This window comes from Saccopteryx leptura, chromosome 13, assembly GCF_036850995.1.
Source record: "Saccopteryx leptura isolate mSacLep1 chromosome 13, mSacLep1_pri_phased_curated, whole genome shotgun sequence".
NCBI classification, from domain to species: Eukaryota; Metazoa; Chordata; class Mammalia; order Chiroptera; family Emballonuridae; genus Saccopteryx; species Saccopteryx leptura.
The window spans coordinates 49,458,028-49,472,462 of NC_089515.1; positions in this window are offsets into that span (position 1 = coordinate 49,458,028).

Genomic DNA, 14,435 nt, shown 5'->3' on the forward strand with positions numbered 1-14,435 from the left:
CTCAACCTGTGGGTCGCGACCCTGGCCAGGAGGTCGTTCGACCCCCGCCGGGGTCGCGACCCACAGGTTGAGAACCGCTGATCTAAGTTGTAACAATTCATGGGGATGAACATGCACATAGCCCCGTGGAGGGCCCTGGACATGATTTGTAAAATATCACAGGAAGTGTGATGGACAAATACTGTGGTTTCCTGAAAATGCCCAGAAGAATCTTACAAAGCAAGCACGTAGCAAGCATTGAAGAAACTCAGAGATGTACAGTAGGTTTGGGTAGATGTTAAAGGAGCGCAGAGACATAGACAGGGGGTCCTCGAGTTACGACAGTCTCACCATACGATGTTTCGCGTTTACGATGCTCACTCCCATAAAAATTTTAAAAAATTGAGACGTGTCTGGCTTACGCCGTTAGTGTCGTGTTTGTGGACTAAGTGGGCGGACTAGTTTGGTTGCGCACGGTGGAAGAATACGCAGTAACGTGATATGAGAGAAGGAGCTGGCATCTCGCCCATGCTTGCCTACGCCATTTTGAACTGTTAAAAGTGCCAGTGTTCCGTTTGTGTTAGCTAGGGTGTGTTTTGAGTTTCGCTAAAATTTGGGTTACGTCACTGTCGTAGGCATGGAACTGTGTCGTAAGCTGAGGACCCCTGTAGTGGGTTTGGTTAGACAGTGGCCCCCTTTTTTTGGGGAACTCCAGAGTCTTAAACTCTAATGGCTAGAAGATGAAAAGTTTAGCAGAATGTGTTAAAAAAAACGAGAACTTTCTTTTTCTTCTGGGTGCTTTTCTTCTTGGGTGCCCATCTTCAAGTGCTATGATTTTAAATCTCTTTAATCTGTGAAATGTTTGGATCGGGGGCATTATGACCTTGAGGGCCACTTGGAGCTGGAGGCGTGAGGAAGCCAAGTGAGGAGAAGATATGCGCTGTCAGGTCAGGTGGATCTGGTCTCTAACCTCAGCTCTGGCCTTAGCTGAGGGACCACGAGCAGATCAAATAACTGACTCTCATGTTCATGTTTTAAAGTGGAAAGATCATTCCTCAAAGGGTTGGTGAGGACTCCATGAGCTAATCACACAAAACGCCAAGAACAGGGTCTTGAATCGGGCCGTGGAGCACAGCAAAAGGCAGCCAGGCTTTCTAGGTCTCCTTCCATCTCCTTTGCACCTTTACATTAAAGACGAAGCAGACCTATTGTCTCAAAGCCACACACGAGCCATACTCACCATTTCCAGGCTGTGGACGACGCGCTTCCATAAGTGAAGAAACGGCTACTCCTGACCGACGCTGCCTCTCACACTCTGGCCGCAGCCCTCTCTTTTTGTCCCTATCTCTTGGCATTGATGTTGCCCTGTGTCACCCGGCAACGCTGCCATAGGCTTAGGCGAGTCAGAGCAGTTGAGTCCGCAGCAAGGTTTTCAGAGGCAGAGAAATGAGCTTGAGTGCTTGTGTCTCAGCCCGCTTCCCCGTTGTGGACAGGGAAATCAGACACTGTTCAGACTGCTGGAGACGACACAAAGTGGAAGCTGCTTCTACTTCCCTCATCAGGAATTACACAGAAACGCATCTGATTACAAAGGAACTAAAAAGAGGACTCACTGGGATTAGTGCAATTTATTCCAGCGTCTATAGTTTTTTTGTTCCCCAACTTGGTCTGGCCTTTCGAATCAGCTGGGGTTCTTGATCAAAGTACAGGATCCCAGCACTCAGTCAGAGCTAGTGAAATAAAAAATCTCACAAGGGAAGACTTGGGGATATGTATTTTTTTTTTTTTAAAAAGCTACATGGTTTCAACAGATATTTGCACACCCATGTTTGTAGCAGCATTATTCACATTAGCCAAAAGGCGGAAGCAACCCAAGTGTTCGTGGATGGATGAGTGGAAAAGCAAAATGTGGTACACTCATATAATGGAATATTACTCAGCCTTGAAAAGGACTGACACATGCTACAACATAGATGGACCTTGAGGACATTATACTAAGTGAAATAAGTCGGTCACAAAAAGACATCTATTGTATGATTCCATATACATGAAGTACCTAGAGCAGTCAAATTCTCAGAGACAGAAGAAAGAATGGTGGTTGCCAAGGGTCGAGGCAGTGGAGAATGGGGCCTCAGTGTTTAATGGGAACAGACTTTCAGTTTAGGATGATGAGAAAGTTCTAGGGATGGATGACAGTGATGGTTGCACAAAACTGTGAATGCATTCAATGCCACTGAACTGTATGCTTTAAACTGATTCAAATGGTAAATTTTATGTGATGTGTATTTTATCACACACACAAAACTTCATAGGCCTTTCCAGCACAGTCAGTCTGGAAACTTAAAATTGAGACGACTTCATCATCCCAAATGCTTATTTTCTGTTCCTTTACCCCTAGCTTATCCTGCACGCTTTTCTTCCCCGTCTCTGGGGATCCATTTAGACAGGGGTGTGGCAAGACCTGGGAAGGACCCATTGTGCCCTGAGGGTGGCACAGTCCAAGGTAGCAGGGCTGGGAGGCAGAAGGTTCAGCTAGAAGCTCTGGTAGAGAGGTTTCCTTCCAAGTCATAAGACGCCCCTCTCTCCTGCCTTTTCATCCTCTGCACTAGCCAGTGTCACCTTAGAGCAGGGGTCTCAAACTCAACTCAGCATGTGGGCCGCAGAGCAAGATCACAGCCGTTCAGCGGGCCGCACTAGGTCTACAAAAGGCAACTGTTACGCAACACTTTTCTCACTGCAGTTGAAAACAAAAAAAAATCAATACAACAAGCACAATCGTACATGCAGTTTACTCGGTGTCACAAAACGACCAGAAACTGTAGTTCGCATCACAACTGCTGTTAACTAAGCTAATATCTAGCTAGGATGCTAGAGAAATGAAAAATACAAGTAGGCCCCTAGGCTTACTTAATTTTATCCAAAATATTTTGAACTTCGTGGATTAGTCTGCGGGCCGCACAAAATTGTTCGGCGGGCCACGAGTTTGAGACCCCTGCCTTAGAGTGTAAGGACAGTGGCACGCTCTTGGGGAGGTGACACCATTAGTAGTGATGTGGCCCAGACTTCTCTCCATCATAGAGCTGCCACCTCTGACATCAAGCTGCCAGGACAACCAACCCCCTAGGGCATCTCATTCTCACCTCCTTGAAGAGTTAGGGAAAACTGGAACCTGCAGCTTTCTTCCTGGAGGGCAATAAGGCGCCCTGGAGTTCAAAGGTCATGAAGGAAAGGAGGGCAGATTCTCAGGGACCTGGTGCTCTCCCACAGTCATCTGCTGCCTGCTGGGGTCACAGCCATGACCACCTCCCCTTGCTGCAGGCTTCTCACTTCTCCCAACTAGAAATACTGCCCTTGAATTAAGAAAGTGGTTAAATACTCCTAAATAATTAACCATTCTTTTGCATCGGTGTTCTCTGCTTGCTTATCCTTTTCTGCTTGCTTTTGCTCATCTTTTTCCCTTTTTAATTCAAAAGTGGTATTAATAATTTATGAGCACCCAAGTTGCCGCACAGACCCATGGTCACACAGGGAGAGGAATCCCTCCTTCATTCTCCAAGTTAAAATCACTATCAAGGAAGTTAGAGCTTCCACCATCGAGCTGTCTCTCTCCTGCTCTTTTTCGAACAGAAACAAAGGCCAAATCTATGTCTAGAGGTCTGGCCTGAATCAAGCTCAAGAGCTTTTTATTTTGTGCAACATCTTTGACAGGTGCTGGGTCCCAGCAGACTTTAAATATAGAGCAATAATCCATTATGCGACCCGAGAGCGCGGAGGGAGAGAAATGAGGAAATGGAAAATGGAATGCTACTTTTTATTTGGCCGTGATTCAAAAGAGGGGAGACAAGAGACAGAGCTGGTGGAGGAGAAGAACCTGAAACACTTGGGAGTCCTTAGAAAAGTAGCTGACCCCAGAAAAGTGGGAAGCGAAGCAGGGCAGGACCAGGCATAGGGGGGTCACTGGAGAATGTTCGAGGGGGGCAGATAAAGGACATGCTAAAGAAAATAAACACCGGCCCTGGCCGGTTGGCTCAGTGGTAGAGCGTCGGCCTAGCGTGAGGAGGACCCGGGTTCGATTCCCGGCCAGGGCACACAGGAGAAGCGCCCATTTGCTTCTCCACCCCTCCGCCACGCTTTCCTCTTTGTCTCTCTCTTCCCCTCCCGCAGCCAAGGCTCCATTGGAGCAAAGATGGCCCGGGCGCTGGGGATGGCTCTGTGGCCTCTGCCTCAGGCGCTAGAGTGGCTCTGGTCGCAACATGGCGACGCCCAGGATGGGCAGAGCATCGCCCCCTGGTGGGCAGAGCGTCGCCCCATGGTGGGCGTGCCGGGTGGATCCCGGTCGGGCGCATGTGGGAGTCTGTCTGACTATCTCTCCCCGTTTCCAGCTTCAGAAAAATACAAAAAAAAAAAAGTAGAAAATAAACACCCACACATAGAATGCCCCCTTTTTACAAGATGTCTGGGGGTGGGGATGGTGATGGGATTGTTCTGAGAAGGGCGCAGGTATCAGGGACAGGGTAGGTAGGAGATTCGCTTTCCTATGTTTCAGAATCTTCAAAATTTCTGCCACGTGCGTGTGTTCCTCTTTAAAGAAAACCAACCAACCAACCAACCAACCAACCAGGAAACAAATAAATGCGTGCGTACACAACACGGGGGCAGACCGAAGAAGGCTCGTTTGTGGCGGAGGGAGAGAAATGGGCCGTGCAGAAATTGAGGAAGGGCCTTTGCATCTCTGCTTCATCAATATTTTTATGTCAGAATCACAGAAAACCTGGTTCAATGAGGCTGCACCGTACAAAATGACATCATTTACCAGGTGGTAGAATATCAACAATTGTACACGGTTTAACCCAGGTGACTACAGTGGTCCCCCTTGTCCTGGGGGATACTCTGTGACCCCCGTGGATGCAGGAAACCCCGAGAGCACTGACGCCTCCATATACTGTTTTTTTTCTATACCTACTGTTTCATTAAAAAGAGCGTGCGCACCTTCTCTTCGGCTTATCCGAAAGGCCAGAGCTTTGAGGCCATAATGAAGTAAAATAAGAACCACGTGGACACAGGCGGGCAGCGTCCGCAGCAGCAGCTGCGCTCGGTTAAAGGAACGTCCCGTCCCCGCGGGCAGGTTGCAGATCACGGGAGATTTCGGCACGCCGTTGGAAGTGGCGCTGTTTGAGACGGAGGCCTTGGTCCTGCCTGGGGTTTTTTCCAGTTGCTGTTTTCAGACTGGCGCTGACCGTGGGTGAGTGAGACCACGGAGGAGGGGGGCACCCCTGGACTGACATTGCTGTGATTCCTGGTTGTCTCGCGGGGACTACTGTGCGAGTTGTAGGGCATCTCATGCATCCCTGGCCTCTGCCCATGAAGCCGAAGCCAAAGCACCACCCGCCCCGCGCCCCCCTCCACCGTGGTCACAACCTTTGATGTTTTCTGTGCCCCCTGCACACCTGTCAACATATAATAATTGGGAGAGGGGCAGTGCAAAATAAAAATATGGGAATTATTAAGAATTTTACGACAGTGACAGCAGACTATCAAATCAGTTGTGGGGCTGGGGCCCTTCTAAGGGTGGTTCCCTGTTCCTCCCTGCAACTCACACACCTGTGAAGCTGACCCTGGTCTCCAGATGTCGCCAGGTGGGAGAACCGCTGGTTCAATCTGATATACGTAGGACTGCATGTACACATGCTCAGAGTCATCAAGAGAGGCCTTGTTGGGTTTTTTTTTTTTAGCTTTAAATTGCACGAAGTCTTAAAAAATGCCATAGCAGAACAACAAGGCCTGATACCTGCTTTTTTTTTTTTTTTTTGTCTTAATTGCGTTCATTGTTTGATGCTGGTTAACAAAATTATACAGGTTTTGGGTGCGCAATTTTACAACACGTGTTTTGTACCCCGTATTGTGTGTTCACCCTCCCAAGGCAAGTCTCCATCTATCACAGTCTTGTCCCCAGTCTATCCCCCTCTCCCCCATTACCACGCTGTTGTTCATGTCCATGAGTTTGTTTTTTTTTTGTTTTTTGTTTTGTATTTTTCTGAAGCTGGAAACGGGAGGCAGTCAGACAGACTCCTGCATGCGCCGGATCGGGATCCACCCAGCACGCCCACCAGGGGGCGATGCTCTGCCCATCTGGGGCGTCGCTCTGTCGCGACCAGAGCCACTCTAGCGCCTGGGGCAGAGGCCAAGGAGCCATCCCCAGCGCCCGGGCAAACGCTGCTCCAATGGAGCCTCGGCTGCGGGAGGGGAAGAGAGAGACAGAGAGGAAGGAGAGGGGGAGGGGTGGAGAAGCAGATGGGCACTTCTCCTATGTGCCCTGGCCGGGAATCGAACCCCGGACTCCTGCACGCTAGGCCGACGCTCTACCACTGAGCCAACTGTCCAGGGCCGAGTTTGTTTTTGTAAATGAAGTTTTATTGGAACAGAGCCATGCTCACATTTGTTGATCTATTTGCGACAGTTTCCTTTACGGCAGCGGAGTCGTGAAGTTGCAACAGAGACCCGTCTGGCCTGCAAAACCTCCTAAACTATTTACTATTTGGTGTCTCACAAAAAAAAGTTTGCTGACCCTGTTGTAGATGATTGAGTTTTCAACCTGTGGTGGCTGTGGAACAGACAGCATTAGGGAGAACACCTTGGGTGTATAATCCTAGACCCTGTGATTTAGATCATTTAGGGTTTTTTGTTGGGAGGCAATACATTACTCTGGCATATTTAAACAGGGGAGAATTTATAGATAAGAATATTGGGGTACTCAGAATCAATGAGTGGCCTAATGAATGAGTGAAGTGTGTGGAGTGCACAAGAGATCATGCGTTGGTTTCTTCTGGGGTTTAGCTTCGGAGCTCTCTGGTACTCAGATTGCATGAGGGAGAAAATGATCGGAATGGAAGCTATTTGAGTATTAAAAAGAATTGCAGGTGAAACAAAGGTAGCGTTTAGGTTAGTTTTTTTTTTAATCCAAACATATTCTTTTCATTTCTAATATTATTTTGCATTTGTTACTTTCTCTACATTTAAAAAAATTACGTTTTTTTTTTTGGGGGGGAGAAGTGTTTGGTGAAAACAGTTGAGAGGAAGGCGGTCTGATGGAAACTCAAGTAGCTTTGCATGAGTAGTAATAATTATTATGATGATAGGTTTCCTGCCTAAGCCTTCTCGGTGGGTAGTATTTGCAAATTAAACACACTATAAAATATTCAGCCCCTTGCCCGTCGTTGTTGCTTTGCATAATCCCCTTGCACGAGCTCTCAGGCGAGCTATTTCCTAATTAATTATTAAATTCCCATCTGTGGAGTGTGCACAGGATAATGAAATTACAGCAGGCCTCAAGATAAGCCGGACATGGCCTTCTGGAGAAAGCTCCCGGCTTTCCTGGGCTTGGGTTCTCCTTCGAGCCAAGGGTCCCTTCCTGGACGTCTTCCCCCCAAGGACTCGCTGAAGATTGGGTCAGTGACAGAAGCTGTTCTGACCTTCTATAACCCAGGATTCCATGGTTCTGGTCTCAGCCCCATACCACCCACAGTTCGGTCACCAAGGAACCGCCATGTGGCTTTATAAGGAAGTTCTCAAACCCATCATTAGGCTTGCTTTATGGATGGCCCTAAGGTTCATTATTATTCCCCTGGTACTTCATTTTTGGGTGCATTTTTTTCCATGGAGCAAGAAGATAATTTTTTTTTTTCTCCTCCGGTCGTTCAGCAAGGCATTGTTTTGAAAGCCATGGCACCCTCCCTGTATCTCTGAAAAACAGACCCAGAGCACATGTCAGGGTGGGTGGGCATCTTGGGTGAAGAGGCAAAGTCGCCAAGGCAGATGACACTGATGGCTGGAAACCGGGGGGAGCTGAGGACGTAAGTGTAATTTGGGTACCACTGTGAGCTTTCTGAGACACTTCACTGTGGTCCCCTCCAGTCTGATCTTGTTGGGAGCAGTGTCTCTGGGTAGAATTTTTATATTTAAAAACCAAATACGCGTTAGCCAACGTTGTCCTTAGATACACAGAAGAGAATTGCTCATAAAATGGCCGATGGTTGAGATTTCTTGGGGGTCAGATCAGTGCATCTTATGGTTTGCCCTCCACATAAATCACCTGATAGTTTTGTTAACATGCAGATTCCAATTTAGTGAGTCTGGGGTGGGGCCCGAGATCCCACATTTCTGGGAAACTCCCAGATGTTGTTGATGCTGCTCGTCCCTGGACCACACATTGAGCGAGTCGAGAGCGCCTGGGAGACAAGAGCAAACCTGTAAATAGAGGAGAAATCAGACTTACAAATAAAAGGGAAGAGCCAACATGCTAAGCTCATGTGTACTTTTTAATTTTTTTGCTTTTTAATTAAAGACATGATTAGCAGGGATTAGAGCAAAGCCAGTGCTGAACTTTTTTCTTATGCTTATTAAAATCATTTTTTAATTTCAACTCAGCCTGTGTTACAACTGAGAAGTGGATTTAGAACTGGGCCTATTGTTGACCTGATGTCATGGTGAGTCTGCGGTTTTTTACCAGCTGGGTGTGACTTTTAGGACATTTTACGATCTCTCTGACCTTTTCCTCCATCTGTACAATGGGAATTAGAATAGGTCCCGTGAAGTTTGTACAGCTGGTATCATTGGGTGTGAACCTTAGAATTGCTTTGATTTGGGTTCAAATCCCAACTTCGCTATTTGAGTGGGTGTTGTTTTTTTAAACCTTCTCTGAACATTGTTCTTCTCGTCTGTGGTATATAGGATCAAACTAGGACCTGTCGTATAGGATTGTTGTGGGGAGTCAATGGGCTCTGGTGCATGGCTGGTGCTCATAATGATAGGAACAGCAGGGACAGACCAGCCTGTGGAAACCTAGTCTTTCAGCTGGTCTAAGATGAAAATACCAGCTGGTGGGTTGAAAGTTTGGAGTCCTCTTCTGTTTCATATTTGTGAAATGTTCACTGTTGTACAAATATCATCTGAGACTCCGTGTGTGTGTGTGTGTGGTGGGGGCTCAAACAGCAATCTGAAAGGGATCCTATAAGAAAGTAGTTGAAAGTCTGATGAAACAAAATAAATGCCAAATCAGACACAAAGTAAAAAGAAAACAAGGCTCCCTCTGGGAGGCTGGCTGAGCTGGATGACCCATTGGTTAATCAAAATCATGAGGTTATCCTACTGTGAGTTGTGAGGCTAAGGGTATTCTGAAGGAGCAAACAGTTAAGTCTAAGTGGCTGTCTTAATTGCTGAAGGCTGAATCCTGTGACATTCCAGCCCATTTTCTACATGGCAAGATGGTGTCATGTAAGTGGGCAGGGGCGTTAGGTTAATTTGCACATTTTGATCAGACGTCCAGGGAGCTGGCCTGCAACGGAGCTTGCAAACTGGAAAGCCATATTCAGCTCACAGATGTATTTGTTTGGCCTTATGTATGTTTTTTTTTTTTTAAACTTTGGATTAGCTGACAACATTAACATATTAGAGATTTTATATGAAAGTCTGGATTTCCAAGTACAGAAATAAAATTGGTAGTTCTGGGTCTCTGCATCTGGGGTTAGCAATCTGTTGGCTCTGAATAAAAAGATGGGCCCCTTTAGACGGATACACCTTCTCAGGTGGGTCAGTCCCTGCCTGGACTGCTTCAGCCGTCCACAGCCCCTGCTGGCCTCTGGAGAGCTCTAGGACAGCGGTTCTCAACCTGTGGGTCGCGACCCCGGCGGGGTCGCCTAAAGCCATCGGAAAATACATAATGCATATCAGGTATTTACATTCCGAATCATAACTGTAGCAAAATTACAGTTATGAAGTAGCCACCAAAATTATTTTTTGGTTTGGGGTCACCGCCACATGAGGAACTGTATTGCGGGGTCACGGCTTTAGAAAGGTTGAGAAGCACTGGTCTAGGGGATCACAGGAGGGGAGAATGGAAATGCTGTCCCTCCAGACTGGCGAAGGAGGTAGAATTGATATAGACAGTTCTATAAAATCATATACTCGGGGCAGAGACTTGTTTCAGTCTTAAGGTGTGAGGCAGTCAGACAGGCTTCATGGAGGAGGTGGCCAAGTTTTGAAGGAATATTTGGCTTTGCCAGCATGACCAGATAATCTAATGCTTCTAATAACTAAAATGCACAGGCTCTCTGGGAGGGTATGTTAGGAAGTGAGTTCAGAGCCATCGATTGCCCAATGGGTGTGGGGAAAGAGGGTTCCGGCCGGCCTGCTGGACACCCCTCAAGTGTCCTGGTGGGAGCTGACCAGCTGAAGCTGGAGTGCCAATTTCACACTGACAGACCGACATCTTTCCCACCGAACCTCCATAGTTGTTGGTGAGAGAGAAAATGAACATTTGTTGCCCTGGCTGGATAGTTGGGTTGGTTGAAGCATTGTCCCAAAGTGCAGAGGTTGCCAGTTGGACCCCCGGTCCGAGCACATACAGGAACAGATCAATGTTCCTGTTTCTCTCTCCCTTCCTCTCTCCCTAAAACAAGTCAGTCAATTAATCAATCAATGTGGGGAAGAGGCCCTTTATGAGAAACCTCGGGTAGCCGGTATGCGAGTCAGGACAGAGTTAAAACCAGGGGTTTGGCCCTTTGCATCTGGAACCATCACGGCACATTGATGACTGGAGAAACTAATGCAATCTGATTGTTCTGTTGGGTCATTTCTGGGAACATGAAGACATGTTTCCAAAACTGGAAGTTCGTGCACTGGGAGAGCATCTCTGTGCTTTGTCCTGTGTCCTTCCCCGGCCTCCCTTCCCCGGCCCCCTCCCTGTCCACAGCAGACACCAGGTCCCCCTGAAACGCGACTTCCTTAGACGTGGTCCAGTTTGCCTCCCCGTTAGAGCCGTACGCGGGTTGAAGATGCACTTGGTCGCTCAGGAAAGCCCCGGCCTGCTTCCCCTCACTGCGCTGCTTTTGGCAAAGGTCTTCCGCTGAAAGAATGCTGAGAATTTCCCTGTTCATCATGTCAGATTATCTGGCTTGGTCTAGCCTTTCCCCAGGAGCCCAGCAGCCACAGCTGGAGCAGGGCGGGGTCCTGGGCGGATTGCTTGAAGGCCACAGTGGAACAGGGCTGACCACGACCAGTATGTCCCGTGGGGTGGGGGCACGGCGCCCAGCCTGATGTGCAAGTGAAATGCAGTCGGGCACAGAGGGGTCTGAGTCTCTGATCAGAGCTGTAATCCTGAGGGTGTGACCCGTGGACTTCCCTGCGGCACCTGACACGTGACTAGAGAAGCTCTCTAAGGTACAGGTGTCATTTCTGCAGGGGTGCCTCAGTTTTGGGTTGGCCAGAGTCCTTAGGATTTTTGGAGCCCTCTTGGAGAAGACAACATTATAAATATAGAATGAAGGACGGGGCCTTCGAAGGGATCCCTGCAAGAGAGGGGTCTGGACACCTATGGCTATGTTGTGAATGGCGAATCTGCCGTATCGGATGCTGTTCTAACGGGGACAGAATGCAGACGTGAAGGCTGGGAGGACACGTGGGACTGGGCTTTGTTAACTTACGAACCTGCTATTACTGGGCCCCCTGATAGTCAGGGGGGGTCCTGTCTGTCCAATGTCAGCAGACAAGATCAACCAGAATGCTGAGTGGCAAGACGTAATTCAGAGAGGTTCAACTTTTATTTGATAAATTTGCACGATCACTTAGTGATCAGGCGTTATCATATCAGAGCCTCACAGATCTAGATTGAAACAGAGGCCAAACTGCCTCTTTTTGTCCCAGGGGTCGGGAACCTCTTCTGGCTGAGAGAGCCATGAACGCCACATATTTTTTTTTTTTTTTCATTTTTCTGAAGCTGGAAACAGGGAGAGACAGTCAGACAGACTCCCGCATGCGCCCGACAGGGATCCACCCGGCACGCCCACCAGGGGGCGACGCTCTGCGCACCAGGGGGCGATGCTCTGCCCATCCTGGGCGTCGCCATGTTGCGACCAGAGCCACTCTAGCGCCTGGGGCAGAGGCCACAGAGCCATCCCCAGCGCCCGGGCCATCTTTTGCTCCAATGGAGCCTTGGCTGCGGGAGGGGAAGAGAGAGACAGAGAGGAAGGCGCGGCGGAGGGGTGGAGAAGCAAATGGGCACTTCTCCTATGTGCCCTGGCCGGGAATCAAACCCGGGTCCTCCGCACGCTAGGCCGACGCTCTACCGCTGAGCCAACCAGCCAGGGCCACATATTTTAAAATGTAATTCCATGAGAGCCATACAACGACCGTGTACATTACACATTATCTAATAAAAATTTGGTCTTGTTCCGGAGGACAGCTGTGATTGGCTCCAGCCACCCACAACCATGAGCATGAGCGGTAGGAAATGAATGGATTATAATACATAAGAATGTTTTATATTTTTAATGTTATTATTTTTTTTATTAAAGATTTGTCTGCGAGCCAGATGCATCCATCAAAAGAGCCACATCTGGCTCATAAGCCATAGGTTCCCGACCCCTGGGCTAGATTCTTTCTTCAGTTGAGGGTACTTCCAGAAGCAGACAATTTCCAACCCTGAGTTTGTCCCCTCCCAGCTTTGAGCCTCACATTTCCTTCTCTGTAAGACTCCTATGATAAGAGTTTTTGAAAAGTTGTGATGCTCAAAGTACCTGATACAGGTAAAGTGTTATTACTGTAAGTTTAGACATAATTCTTCAGAAATGAGATAACATAGACACTAATTAGTACGTCTGCTTGATCTAATAGACACAGAAAACCCCCATAAACAGAGACATTGCACACTATTCAGGCCCATGTGGAACATTCCATAAGTTGACCACATTCTGGGTCTCCAAAAAGCCTCAAGTCCTAAGACTATATATGATAGAGACTCCATGTATTCATGGGGTAAGCCCAGCTACATCGCTGAGTTCAGCTATTGTTCCACACTCTCGATACTCACAGTTCTTGAAAACTTTCTGTCAAAACAAAACATGAAGCTGCATAATCTAAATGTAATGTGAGACCAAATATGTAAAATTTAAGATACAATATTATTTTTTTTTATGGATAGATACTTAGATTAGTAAAAGCATAGAGACAGGGAAGGAAGAACTTACCCAACTAGAAGGGAGTGTTTCAGAAGTCACTGAAATGATATCAGAAGTGTGTTTAAAAAAATAAAAAAGGTCTGAAGTCCATGTGGCAAATCTATATGTTAAATTTAGTCTGTGTTTACTTAGAAGACTGTCCTAGCCCTAACTTCACATTCCTTGGTACTTGAGATTATTAGAATTTTTTTTTTTTTTTCAACAAGGGCGTAGTGTTCAGACATCATTGGTATTCAGCAAATGTTAAGTTTTGTCCAGACAGGGTTTTAATAGAGCATTTAATGAGCTAACGTGAGTGGAATATCTTTGGACAGGTTCTCTCCTTCCCCACGTTCGTATTCCGGTCCAGCCCCTTAGCTTTAAGGCAGGGGTCCCCAAACTACGGCCTGAGGGCCACATGCGGCCCCCTGAGGCCATTTATCCGGCCCCCCGCTGCACTTCCGGAAGGGGCACCTCTTTCATTGGTGGTCAGTGAGAGGAGCATAGTTCCCATTGAAATATTGGTCAGTTTGTTGATTTAAATTTACTTGTTCTTTATTTTAAATATTGTATTCTCTTTTTGTTTTTTTTTACTTTAAAATAAGATATGTGCAGTGTGCATAGGGATTTGTTCATAGTTTTTTTTATAGTCTGGCCCTCCAATGGTCTGAGGGACAGTGAACTGGCCCCCTGTGTAAAAAGTTTGGGGACCCCTGCTGTAAGGTGTGTGCCGCAGGATCACGCTGACCTCGGGAGTCAGTGCGGCAGCAGGACAGCCTGCTCCTGGGAGTCTGCTCCCTGATGACCTGGGAGGCTCCCCGGGTGCTGGAGCCATCAGAGAGGCGGCACAGAAGCTGGAGAAATGTCCCTGGTCCTCATTTTTCCCTCCATCCAGCGGGACAGCAAGACTCCTTGCTGCCCAGCCCTGCATCTCACACTTGCTCAGCAGGTCAGGGACAAACAAACGGACACTCTTAGCTGCTTCGTTCATCCATGTTCATGCTATATGACTCATTAATGCCCACCCTGATGTCCCCTGAGGCTGTGAACTTTCTTACCTTTTTAGTATAATTAGCAAACCTATTACACAAGACAAACACGGCTTGGTTTCCATGGCGAATTGCATGTTTTGTCTAATGATGCTTTCTAAGGAGCCTGTCTCTATCCTCAGCCCTGCCACAGCTAGTCTCTGCCATATCTCATTACAGGGAAAGTTCCCTTTAGAAAATACTGTTTCCTAATGCTCCTTCTACTGGGGCGAATTTCCCAAAGTGTAGCATGGTGACCACAGTTAACAATATTGTGTTGTATACTTGAAATTGGCAAATAGAGTAGATCTTGAACGTTCTTCACACACACACACACACACACACACACACACACACACACACACACACAGTGGTAACTATGCGATCTGATGAATGTGTTAACTGATGTTATTGTGGTAATATTTTTACAGTGCATGCT